This window comes from Lissotriton vulgaris, chromosome 8 (genome assembly GCF_964263255.1).
Source record: "Lissotriton vulgaris chromosome 8, aLisVul1.2, whole genome shotgun sequence".
NCBI classification, from domain to species: domain Eukaryota; kingdom Metazoa; phylum Chordata; class Amphibia; order Caudata; family Salamandridae; genus Lissotriton; species Lissotriton vulgaris.
Genome location: NC_141696.1, coordinates 1,525,105,182 through 1,525,118,744, shown reverse-complemented (window position 1 = coordinate 1,525,118,744; position 13,563 = coordinate 1,525,105,182).

The window sequence follows — 13,563 nt, the reverse complement described above, 5'->3', positions numbered from 1 at the left end:
TTGTGTGAGCGGAGCACTGCACATGAGACAATAGTGTGAGGAGAGCACTGCACATGAGACAATAGTGTGAGGAGAGCACTGCACATGACTATTGTGTGAGCGGAGCCCTGCACATGAGACAATAGTGTGTGCAGAGCACTGCACATGAGACAATAGTGTGAGGAGAGCACTGCACATGACTATTGTGTGAGCGGAGCACTGCACATGAGACAATAGTGTTAGGAGAGCACTGCACATGACTATTGTGTGAGCGGAGCACTGCACATGAGACAATAGTGTGAGGAGAGCACTGCACATGAGACAATAGTGTTAGGAGAGCACTGCACATGACTATTGTGTGAGCGGAGCACTGCACATGAGACAATAGTGTGAGGAGAGCACTGCACATGAGACAATAGTGTGAGGAGAGCACTGCACATGACTATTGTGTGAGCGGAGCACTGCACATGAGACAATAGTGTTAGGAGAGAACTGCACATGACTATTGTGTGAGCGGAGCACTGCACATGAGACAATAGTGTGAGGAGAGCCCTGCACATGAGACTAAGGGTGAGCGGACCACTTCACATGACTATTGTGTGAGCGGATCACCGCACATGAGACTAAGGGTGAGCGGAGCCCTGCACATGACTATGCTGTGAGCGGAGCACTGCACATGAGACTAAGGGTGAGCGGAGCAATGCTCATGACTATTGTGTGAGCGGAGCCCTGCACATGACTATTGTGTGAGTGGAGCCCTGCACATGAGACAATAGTGTGCGGAGAGCCCTGCACATGACTATTGTGGGAGCAGGGCACTGCACATGACTATTGTGTGAGCGGAGCACTGCACATGAGACAATAGTGTTAGGAGAGCACTGCACATGACTATTGTGTGAGCGGAGCACTGCACATGAGACAATAGTGTGAGGAGAGCACTGCACATGAGACAATAGTGTGAGGAGAGCACTGCACATGACTATTGTGTGAGCGGAGCACTGCACATGAGACAATAGTGTTAGGAGAGAACTGCACATGACTATTGTGTGAGCGGAGCACTGCACATGAGACAATAGTGTGAGGAGAGCACTGCACATGAGAAAATAGTGTGAGGAGAGCACTGCACATGACTATTGTGTGAGCGGAGCACTGCACATGACTATTGTGTGAGCGGAGCACTGCACATGAGACAATAGTGTTAGGAGAGCACTGCACATGACTATTGTGTGAGCAGAGCACTGCACATGGGACAATAGTGTGAGGAGAGCACTGCACCTGAGACAATAGTGTAAGGAGAGCACTGCACATGACTAGTGTGTGAGCTCCGTCCATCACCACCCCCTTTTGTACCACTTTGGCCACCATAAGTGTGGCAGGGTATGCTCAGACGTGAGTCCCTTGCTCACTTTGCCACTGGATTCAAGCAAGCCTGGCTGAAGACGGCTGTAATGCCAGAAACTGGTCCTAGGAAGCTTGAATCTGGTCCAGGGAAGGCATGGCTTGGCAGTTCGGGCTGGACTGTTCCCATGAGGCACAGGGTCAGACTGATTTGCATATGGCCATGTCTGAACTGGGGTGGCTGAGTGGGCTAAAGAACGGTGATGGATTAAACCCAGATCTGTTGACTGGGTGTGAGTGGTTGATTGTTTCGGATGCTCCGTCCATCACCACCCCCTTTTGTACTGCTATTTTGTGAGCGGAGCACTGAACATGAGACAATAGTGTGAGGAGAGCACTGCACATGACTATTGTGTGAGTGGAGCTCTGCACATGAGACTAAAGGTGAGCGGAGCATTGCACATGACTATGGTGTGAGCGGAGCACTGCATATGACTATGGTGTGAGCGGAGCACTGCACATGAGACTAAGGGTGAGCGGAGCACTGCATATGACTATGGTGTGAGCGGAGCACTGCACATGAGACTAAGGATGAGCGGAGCACTGCTCATGACTATTGTGTGAGCGGAGCACTGCACATGACTATTGTGTGAGTGGAGCACTGCACATGACTATGGTGTGAGCGGAGCACTGCACATGACTATTGTGTGAGCTGAGCACTGCACATGACTATTGTGTGAGCGGAGCATTGCACATGAGACAATAGTGTGAGGAGAGCACTGCACATGACTATTGTGTGAGCGGAGCACTGCACATGACTATTGTGTGAGCTGAGCACTGCACATGACTATTGTGTGTGCGGAGCACTGCACATGACTATTGTGTGAGCGGAGCCCTGCACATGAGACTTATTGTGAGCGGAGCACTGCACATGACTATTGTGTGAGCGGAGCACTGCACATGAGACAATAGTGTGAGGAGAGCACTGCACATGACTATTTTGTGAGTGGAGAACTGCACATGACTATTGTGTGAGCTGAGCACTGCACATGACTATTGTGTGAGCGGAGCCCTGCACATGAGACTTATTGTGAGCGGAGCACTGCACATGACTATTGTGTGAGCTGAGCACTGCACATGACTATTGTGTGAGCGGAGCATTGCACATGAGACAATAGTGTGAGGAGAGCCCTGCATATGGTTATAGTGTAAGCTGAGCACTGCACATGACTATTGTGTGAGCTGAGCACTGCACATGACTATGGTGTGAGCGGAGAACTGCACATGACTATTGTGTGAGCGGAGCACTGCACATGACTATTGTGTGAGCGGAGCCCTGCACATGAGACTTATTGTGAGCGGAGCACTGCACATGACTATTGTGTGAGCGGAGCACTGCACATGAGACAATAGTGTGAGGAGAGCACTGCACATCACTATTGTGTGAGCTGAGCACTGCACATGACTATTGTGTGAGCTGAGCACTGCACATGACTATTGTGTGAGCTGAGCACTGCACATGACTGTTGTGTGAGCAGAGTCCTGCACATGGGTATAGTGTGAGCTGAGCACTGCACATGACTATTGCGTGAGCTGAGCACTGCACATGACTATTGTGTGACCAGAGTCCTGCACATTGTTATAGTGTGAGCTGAGCACTGCACATGACTATTGTGTGAGCGGAGCACTGCACTTGATTATTGTGTGAGCAGAGCACTGCACCTGAGACAATAGTGTGAGGAGAGCACTGCACATGACTATTGTGTGAGGGGAGTCCTGCACATGAGACTAAGGGTGAGCGGAGCACTGCACATGACTATGGTGTGAGCAGAGCACTGCACATGAGACTATAGTGTGAGGAGAGCACTGCACATGACTATTGTGTGAGGAGAGCACTGCACATAAACATTGTGTGAGATGAGCACTGCACATGACTATTGTGTGAGCGGAGCACTGCACATGAGACTAAGGGTGAGCGGAGCACTGCACATGACTATGGTGTGAGCGGAGCACTGCACATGAGACTAAGGGTGAGCGGAGCACTGCACATGACTATTGTTTGAGCGGAGCACTGCACCTGAGACAATAGTGTGAGGAGAGCACTGCACATGATTATTGTGTGAGCGGAGCCCTGCACATAAGACTAAGGTTGAGCGGAGCACTGCACATTACTATGGTGTGAGCAGAGTCCTGCACATGGTAATTGTGTGAGCTGAGCACTGCAGATGACTATTGTGTGAGGAGAGTCCTGCACATGTCTATTGTGTGAGCTGAGCACTGCACATGACTATTGTGTGAGCGGAGCACTGCACATGAGACAATAGTGTGAGGAGAGCACTGCACATGATTATTGTGTGAGCGGAGCCCTGCACATGAGACTACGGGTGAGCAGAGCACTGCAGATGACTATGGTATGAGCAGACCACTGCACATGAGACAATAGTGTGAGGAGAGCCCTGCACATGACTATTGTGTGAGCGGAACACTGCACATGACTATTGTGTGAGCTGAGCACTGCACATGAGACAATAGTGTGAGGAGAGCCCTGCACATGACTATTGTGTGAGCGTAGCACTGCACATGAGTCAATAGTGTGAGGAGAGCACTGCTCATGACTATTGTGTGAGTGGTGCGCCGATCTATGACAAAATATACAAAGACAAAATATCGACCTACAAAAATATCGGAGCAATAATATCGATGTCAACAATATCGACATCCTATCTACAAAAAGGTAAGTACAAAAATTTAGAAAAAAATATTGATGTCAAAAATATCGTTTTTTAAAAAAAAATATAGTTTTTTAATAAAATAATATGTAAAATGAATTAAAACATACTTAAAAATATAATAAACATAGTACAAAATATATTATATCGTTTAAAATTAATAAGTAATATGCATAATGTAATAAAAAAAATTAAACATAAATATAATATATAATATATATACTTAATAATCAGTTGCAATATCTTTTGTAATAACTTATAAATAATTACAAATATTATATATTACAAATTCATCTATACACATTAAATAATAACATAAATAAAAATTAAATAATTATGCAAAACAAATTAAAATAAATACATTTATTTTTAATATTTTTTTCAATTAATTATATACTACATTAACTAAAACAATACAAAAAACATTAAGTAACAGAGGGAATAAAATACTATTCCAACTCACAAAAACAACTGTAAGGAAAATGTTGGATAACGGAGAGGTAAAAATGACTATTCTCACTCGAGAGAGTGCAGCAGTAGGGAAAGTGTTGGATAGCGTAGGGGTAAAAATTACTATTCCAACTCCAGAGAGTGCAACAGTAGGTAAAGTGTTGGATAACGTAGGGGTAAAAATTACTATTCCAACTCCAGAGAGTGCAACAGTAGGGAAAGTGTTGGATAGCGTAGGGGTAAAAATTACTATTCCAACTCCAGAGAGTGCAACAGTAGAGAAAATGTTGGATAACGTAGAGGTAAAAATTACGATTCCAACTCCAGAGAGTGCAACAGTAGGGAAAGTGTTGGATAGCGTATGGGTAAAAATTACTATTCCAACTCCAGAGACTGCAACAGTAGGGAAAGTGTTGGATAGCGTAGGGGTAAAAATTACAATTCCCACTCCAGAGAGTGCAACAGTAGGGAAAGTGTTGGATAGCGTAGGGGTGAAAATTACTATTCCCACTCCAGAGAGTGCAACAGTAGGGAAAGTGTTGGATAGCGTAGGGGTTAACATTACTATTCCCACTCTAGAGAGTGCAACAATAGGGAAAGTGTTGGATAGCGTAGGGATAAAAATTACTATTCCCACTGCAGAGGGTGCAACAGTAGGGTAAGTGTTGGATAACGTAGGAGTTAAAATAACTATTCCAGCTCCAGAGGGTGCAACAGTAGGGAAAGTGTTGGATAGCATAGGGGTTAAAATTACTTTTCCAACTCCAGAGGGTGCAACAGTAGGGAAAGTGTTGGATAGCGTAGGGGTTAAAATTACTATTCCAATTCCAGAGGGTGCAACAGTAGGGAAAGTGTTGGATAGCGTAGGGGTTTAAATTACTATTCCAACTCCAGAGGGTGCAACAGTAGGGAAAGTGTTGGATAGCATAAGGGTTAAAATTATTATTTCAACTCCAAAGCGTGCAACAGTAGGGAAAGTGTTGGATAGCATAGGGGTCAAAACAACTTACTAATAATAACAATAATATTATTTTTGTAAAAAATAACAATATAATTATTAAATCACAACAAATTAATTAACAATACCAAGACATCATTTTTTTTAAAATACAAAATTACCAATTAATAATTAATTAACAATTAAAATAAATACAATTAAATAATGATTATTCAAATATTCTTGGAAAATAATAATACAATAAAAAATAAAATAAAATCAATACCAAAAAACAATAATTTAGCAATTAATAATTAATTAACAATAATTTATTGATTAACACAAACAAATTTACAAAAATCAAATTTAATTACCAATTAATGTATAAACAAATCATTTAAAAAATGATTAAACATGTATTACCAATTAATAATTAATTAGCAATAATTTCATTATTAATACTCAACACTAACATTTTTTTTCTTAATTACATTTAAATTATTTCTCACCCTATTACCCTATAACCTCACAACATACTTCAATAATAAATGAATACACTTAATATAATTACCAATTAATCAATTAACAAAAAATAATTACCAATTAATAAAAATGAATTACCAATTTATAAAAATTAATTACAAATTAATAAAAATGCATTACCAATTTATAATAAATTAACATACAAATATTTATCAATATCAATAAATAAAAATTACATATTAACTTAATTATTATTAAATTACTTCCCACCCAATTCCCCTATAAACCCACAACCCACTACAGAACTAAAACGCAAAATGTATTTAAAAATATTAAATAATTCCTAAAAAATATTTAATTAATTTACGATAATTAAATTACTTCCCACCCTATTCCCCTATAAAGCCACAACTCGCTACGGTACTAAACACATAATTTACTTAAATAAATTATTTGTAACTTCTTAAAATGTAATACATATATTTTAAAATGAGTACAATAATTAACAAAAATCATAAAAACCAACATATAATATAAAATATATAATACTAATATTAATATCGATATTAGTAACATTGATATTTTTGCTATCGATATTACTAACTTCGATATTAACAAAAACGATATTTCTTACCTTCAAGTCGATATTCTGGTCGTCGATATTCTTGATGTCGATATTCTGTCCCTCCGAAATTATGGACTCGATATTATTGCCTGTTGTTATAAAAAATTTGATATTTAGAGTGTTTACCGGCATAGGTTTAGCACTGCACATGACTGGCATAGGTGTAGCACTGCACATGACTAAGGTGTGAGTAGAGTATTGCACATGGCTACGGTGTGAGTAGAGCATTGCATATGACTATGGTGTGTCTGATACTCTGCACATTGCTATGGTGTGAGTGCGACACTGCACAGAGAGACATTGTATGGATAATACTGCACATGGATAGTGCGTGTGTAACTATGTATGAAGAGGGTGTGGGTATAGCATGTGTATGACGTGTCTACCACGCTGCACATGGGTATGCGTACGCACAGAAAGGGAGTTGTTGTAACATTTCGTGTGGTATAGGGCCTGCACAGTACTTTCTGCCCATGATTATGGGAGCTCATGGAGAGAGTGTGGGAGTGTGGGAGTGACGCAGTACAAGTTGCTTTGGTACAGGTGTAGTGCCTGCATAGTGGTATGAGTGTGATGCTGCACATGGCAATGGTGTAGGTGTTAAACTATTGTGGAGAGGATGCAGGTGTAAAACTGCAAATGAGTTGGCATAGGTGTATAACAGCATAGTGTAATACCGCTCATGCAGAGGGTATGTGTAGGACTGTGCTCGGAGAGGGTAAGGTATAGCAATTTGCATGGGTATGGTGAATGTGACAATGCACATGGCTATGGTGTGAGTGTGACATTGCACATGGAAAGGGCATTTGTGTAGTGCTTACTGAACTTGGTTACTGAGAGTGTGGGTGTGACAATGTATAAGTGGCTGTGGTATAGATGTAGGACTCTGTGTGGTTACCATGTGGGTGTGACACTTTACAAGGGACTGTGGTGTAGGTGTCCTATTCTGTGTGGGTATGGCGCAGGTGTGACACTTTACAAGGGACTGTGGTGTAGGTGTCCTATTCTGTGTGGGTATGGCGCAGGTGTGACACTTTACAAGGGACTGTGGTGTAGGTGTACTATTCTGTGTGGGTATGGCGCAGGTGTGACACTTTACAAGGGGCCGTGGTATAGTTGCTGTACTCTGTGTGGTTACGGCCTCGATGTGACACTTTTCAAGGGGCTGTGATATAGGTGTAGTAGTCAGTGTGGTTATGGCGTCGGTGTGAAACTGTACTAGGAGCTGTGGTTTAGATGATGTTCTCTGTGTGGTTACCATGTGGTTGTGACACTGCGCAAGGGAATGTGATATTTGTGTGGTACTCTGTGTGGTTACTGCGGGGGGTTGACACTGCACAAGGGGCTGTGGTAAAGGTGTAGTACTCTGTGTGGTTATGGTGTGGGTGTGACACAATACAAGGGGATGTAGTATAGTTGTAGTATTCTGTGTTGTTATAGTGTGGGTGTGACACTGTACAAGGGTCTATGGTCTGTGTGCAGTACTCTGCGTGAGTACGGCATGAGTGCAACACTGTACAAGGGGCTGTAGTATAGTTGTAGTACTGTGTGTGGTTACAGTGTGGGTGTGAGTCTGTACAAAGGACTGTGGTGTAGGTGTACTACTCTTTGTGGTTAAGTGTGGATGTAACACTGTACACGAGTTTGTGGTATAGAGGTAGCACTCTGTGTGGTTGTGACACTGTACAAGGGGCCGCGCCGTGGTATGGTTGCCTTACTCTGTGTGGCTATGGCGTGAGTGTGACATTTTACAAGGGGTTGTGGTATAGATGTAGGACTCTGTGTGGTTACACGTGGTTGTAATATGTCAGCGATAGTTTAGGTATAAAACTATATAAGAAAATAGAAGGTTTAGTTATAATACAGTTATAAAACTGTGTGTATGTGTGTGGTACTTCGTGTTTATGGATAAGGTGTAACTGAGCACGTGGGGGCAGGGTGGGTGTGACGCTGAGCACGTGGGTTGTAGTAGTTCTTACGGTAATAATGCGCATCCGATGGCATAGGTGTAAAGATTCCCGTGCAGAGGACGTGACTATAAAAGTGTGCCTGGCTGCCGTGTTGGTGCCCTGCGCATGTCTGTCGTGTGGGTGTCACACTGCACACGGAGAGGTTGAGAGGGGGTATATCCGACATTCCCGCAGGCCCTGTAGTTGTGGGAGCCCCCACAGACTGCACGTGCCCTTCCCTGACCTCACGCTGCCCCCTCAGCCTGGGAGGCCCTCACCCCCGGGCGTCTCTGACTCTGCTGGGGGCCGGGTGACGCCCTAGGACCCGGCTCATGGGAGGAGACTGCAATGTCGGGGCGGGTGCTGAATAACACAGTTAATTCTGGCACGTACAATAAATATGGCTGTGCGCGTACTAAAACATTAAATACAACGTACATATAGAGCCCTGAATATCCCTGCACAGTATACACTGTAAGGAAAGTGAAAATCTCACCTCTGTATCCCTAACTTAAAATAGACTTATAGAAATGTATCCAGGGCCTTGTTCCACAGTTGGCCGGCGAGTTTCTTTTTGGTGGAGACCTTTAAATAAATAAAACACTTCTTTTTTTAATGCAGCGCTTCATGCCTCACTTCTGTTTCTAGGAGCAGTAATCAATAGGCGTACATTTTCATTTAATGGGACTCGCTTCATCAATCTCGACAGGGTGCGGTGGCCATGTCTGGATTTGAACCCGTGAGACTCAGATCACAGGGGGTGTCAGCGGCAGGCGGTTCTCTGGGTCAGCGCCCCAGCTGAGGTTGGAGAACTCTTTGACGATGCTGAAGAGTTCCTTGCTGTTGTGGGAGTTGTTGTCTAGTCGTTCTTTGAGTGCTGTCTTCTTGGTGTTGGTGTCTTGGTGGCGCAGAGTGTCACTGGCTGCTCTAGCCAGTGACACTCTGCGAGCGTTCAGCACCACGGACAGGGCTGGCCATCTGGGGAAACGTTTCCATGATTGTCAGGGGGTCTGACGCACGGGCGTTTAAAGTCACAGGCAGCAAAGTCTGATGGAACAATCATGGACTATATTTTCAGCCTTCCCTGGAATTGTTTGAACTCGGCGTGGCTGGTCGATCATAACTGGCGGGTGGGTGTGTAGAAGGTCAGGCGGTCGTTGAGGTACTTGGGGCCCAGGTCGTGAAGAGCCTTGTGTGCGTGGGTGAGGAGCCTGAACGTGATTCTCTTGCTGACGGGGAGCCAGTGCAGGTCTCTCAGGTGGCCGGAGATGTGGCTGTGTCGGGGGATGTCCAGGATGAGTCGTGCTGAGGCGTTCTGGATGTGTTGGAGTCTTTTTTGAAGTTTGGCTGTGGTTCGGCGTAGAGGGTGGTCCCGTAATCCAGTCTGCTGGTGACGAGTGCCTGGGTGACGGTCTTCCTGGTTTCGGTGGGGATCCATCGGAAGATCTTGCGGAGCATGCACAGGGTGTTGAAGCATGATGAGGAGACGGCGTTGACTTGTCTGGTCATCGATAGGGAGGAGTCCAGTTTCAGGCGGCTATTCTTCATCTACTCGGCGACGTCTTTCATCCCTTCGTGTAGGCTGGCTCTGGCGGTGGCGGGGTCATTGGTGAGGGAGAGGATCAGCTGGGTATCGTCGGCGTAGGAGATGAAGTCAAGGTTGTGTTTGCGTAGGATGTCTGCGAGGGGGCTCATGTAGACGTTGAAGAGGGTTGGGCTGAGTGATGATCCTTGTGGTACGCCGCAGATGACTTTGGTGGCCTCGGATCTGAACGGGGGGAGGCGAACTCTCTGGGTTCCTCCGGCGAGGAACGAGATGATCCACTCCAATGCCTTCTCTTGGATTCCGATGTTGCTGAGGCGCTGCACTAGGGTGTGGTGACAGACAGTGTCGAACACTGCAGAGAGGTCCAGGAGGATGAGGGCTGCTGTTTCCCCGTTGTTGAGCAGGGATCTGATGGCATCGGTGGCTGAGATCAGGGCGGTCTCGGTGCTGTGGTTGGCTGGGAAACCGGATTGCGAGGGGTCGAGGGATCTATTCGTCTTGAGGAAGGCGACGAACTGTCTGTTGACAGTCTTCTCAATGACTTTGGCAGGAAAAGGGAGGAGCGAGATGGGGCGGAAGTTCTTGAGGTCGGTGGGGTCCGCTGTTGGTTTCTTTAGGAGGGCGCTGAGCTCGGCGTGCTTCCAGCTCTCCGGGAAGGTGGCGGTGTGGAAGGAGGTGTTGATGATGTCCCGGAGTTGGGGTGCGATGATGGAGTCTGCCTTGTTGAAGACGTGGTGGGGGCAGGAGTCGGTTGGCGATCCGGAGTGGATGGTGTTCATCGTGCGGGTGGTGTCTTCGGTGCTGACCGGGGTCCAGTTGCAAAGGGTGGTGGTGGCGGGCGTTGGATCGGTGGTTGGGTGTGTGGTCTGTGCGCCGAAGCTGTTGTGTATGTCGGTGATGTTGCGGTGGAACAACGAGGCGAGTGAGTCTCAGAGGTCTTGCGAGGGGTTGAAGTCGTTGTTTCCGGCGCTGGGGTTGGAGAACTCTTTGACGATGCTGAAGAGTTCCTTGCTGTTGTGGGAGTTGTTGTCTAGTCGTTCTTTGAGTGCTGTCTTCTTGGTGGCGCAGAGTGTCACTGGCTGCTCTAGCCAGTGACACTCTGCGAGCGTTCAGCACCACGGACAGGGCTGGCCATCTGGGGAAACGTTTCCATGATTGTCAGGGGGTCTGACGCACGGGCGTTTAAAGTCACGGGCAGCAAAGTCTGATGGAGCAATCATGGACTATATTTTCAGCCTTCCCTGGAATTGTTTGAACTCGGCGTTGCTGGTCGATCATAACTGGCGGGTGGGTGTGTAGAAGGTCAGGCGGTCGTTGAGGTACTTGGGGCCCAGGTCGTGAAGAGCCTTGTGTGCGTGGGTGAGGAGCCTGAACGTGATTCTCTTGCTGACGGGGAGCCAGTGCAGGTCTCTCAGGTGGCCGGAGATGTGGCTGTGTCGGGGGATGTCCAGGATGAGTCGTGCTGAGGCGTTCTGGATGTGTTGGAGTCTTTTTTGAAGTTTGGCTGTGGTTCGGCATAGAGGGTGTTCCCGTAATCCAGTCTGCTGGTGACGAGTGCCTGGGTGACGGTCTTCCTGGTTTCGGTGGGGATCCATCGGAAGATCTTGCGGAGCATGCACAGGGTGTTGAAGCACGATGAGGAGACGGCGTTGACTTGTCTGGTCATCGATAGGGAGGAGTCCAGTTTCAGGCGGCTATTCTTCATCTACTCGGCGAAGTCTTTCATCCCTTCGTGTAGGCTGGCTCTGGCGGTGGCGGGGTCATTGGTGAGGGAGAGGATCAGCTGGGTATCGTCGGCGTAGGAGATGAAGTCAAGGTTGTGTTTGCGTAGGATGTCTGCGAGGGGGCTCATGTAGACGTTGAAGAGGGTTGGGCTGAGTGATGATCCTTGTGGTACGCCGCAGATGACTTTGGTGGCCTCGGATCTGAACGGGGGGAGGCGAACTCTCTGGGTTCCTCCGGCGAGGAACGAGATGATCCACTCCAATGCCTTCTCTTGGATTCCGATGTTGCTGAGGCGCTGCACTAGGGTGTGGTGACAGACAGTGTCGAACACTGCAGAGAGGTCCAGGAGGATGAGGGCTGCTGTTTCCCCATTGTTGAGCAGGGATCTGATGGCATCGGTGGCTGAGATCAGGGCGGTCTCGGTGCTGTGGTTGGCTGGGAAACCGGATTGCGAGGGGTCGAGGGATCTATTCGTCTTGAGGAAGGTGGCGAGCTGTCTGTTGACAGTCTTCTCAATGACTTTGGCAGGAAAAGGGAGGAGCGAGATGGGGCGGAAGTTCTTGAGGTCGGTGGGGTCCGCTGTTGGTTTCTTTAGGAGGGCGCTGAGCTCGGCGTGCTTCCAGCTCTCCGGGAAGGTGGCGGTGTGGAAGGAGGTGTTGATGATGTCCCGGAGTTGGGGTGCGATGATGGAGTCTGCCTTGTTGAAGACGTGGTGGGGGCAGGAGTCGGTTGGCGATCCGGAGTGGATGGTGTTCATCGTGCGGGTGGTGTCTTCGGTGCTGACCGGGGTCCAGTTGCAAAGGGTGGTGGTGGCGGGCGTTGGATCGGTGGTTGGGTGCGTGGTCTGTGCGCCGAAGCTGTTGTGTATGTCGGTGATGTTGCGGTGGAACAACGAGGCGAGTGAGTCGCAGAGGTCTTGCGAGGGGTTGAAGTCGTTGTTTCCGGCGCTGGGGTTGGAGAACTCTTTGACGATGCTGAAGAGTTCCTTGCTGTTGTGGGAGTTGTTGTCTAGTCGTTCTTTGAGTGCTGTCTTCTTGGTGGCGCAGAGTGTCACTGGCTGCTCTAGCCAGTGACACTCTGCGAGCGTTCAGCACCACGGACAGGGCTGGCCATCTGGGGAAACGTTTCCATGATTGTCAGGGGGTCTGACGCACGGGCGTTTAAAGTCACGGGCAGCAAAGTCTGATGGAACAATCATGGACTATATTTTCAGCCTTCCCTGGAATTGTTTGAACTCGGCGTGGCTGGTCGATCATAACTGGCGGGTGGGTGTGTAGAAGGTCAGGCGGTCGTTGAGGTACTTGGGGCCCAGGTCGTGAAGAGCCTTGTGTGCGTGGGTGAGGAGCCTGAACGTGATTCTCTTGCTGACGGGGAGCCAGTGCAGGTCTCTCAGGTGGCCGGAGATGTGGCTGTGTCGGGGGATGTCCAGGATGAGTCGTGCGGAGGCGTTCTGGATGTGTTGGAGTCTTTTTTGAAGTTTGGCTGTGGTTCGGCGTAGAGGATGTTCCCGTAATCCAGTCTGCTGGTGACGAGTGCCTGGGTGACGGTCTTCCTGGTTTCGGTGGGGATCCATCGGAAGATCTTGCGGAGCATGCACAGGGTGTTGAAGCACGATGAGGAGACGGCGTTGACTTGTCTGGTCATCGATAGGGAGGAGTCCAGGATGAAGCCAGGTTGCGCGCGTTTGGTTCCTTGGCTTGGAAGTGGTGCCCAGTGCAGGGGGCCACCAGGAATCGTCCCAGGCATAGGGCGATGATCCCAGGATGAGGACTTCCGTCTTGTCTGAGTTCAGTTTCAGGCGG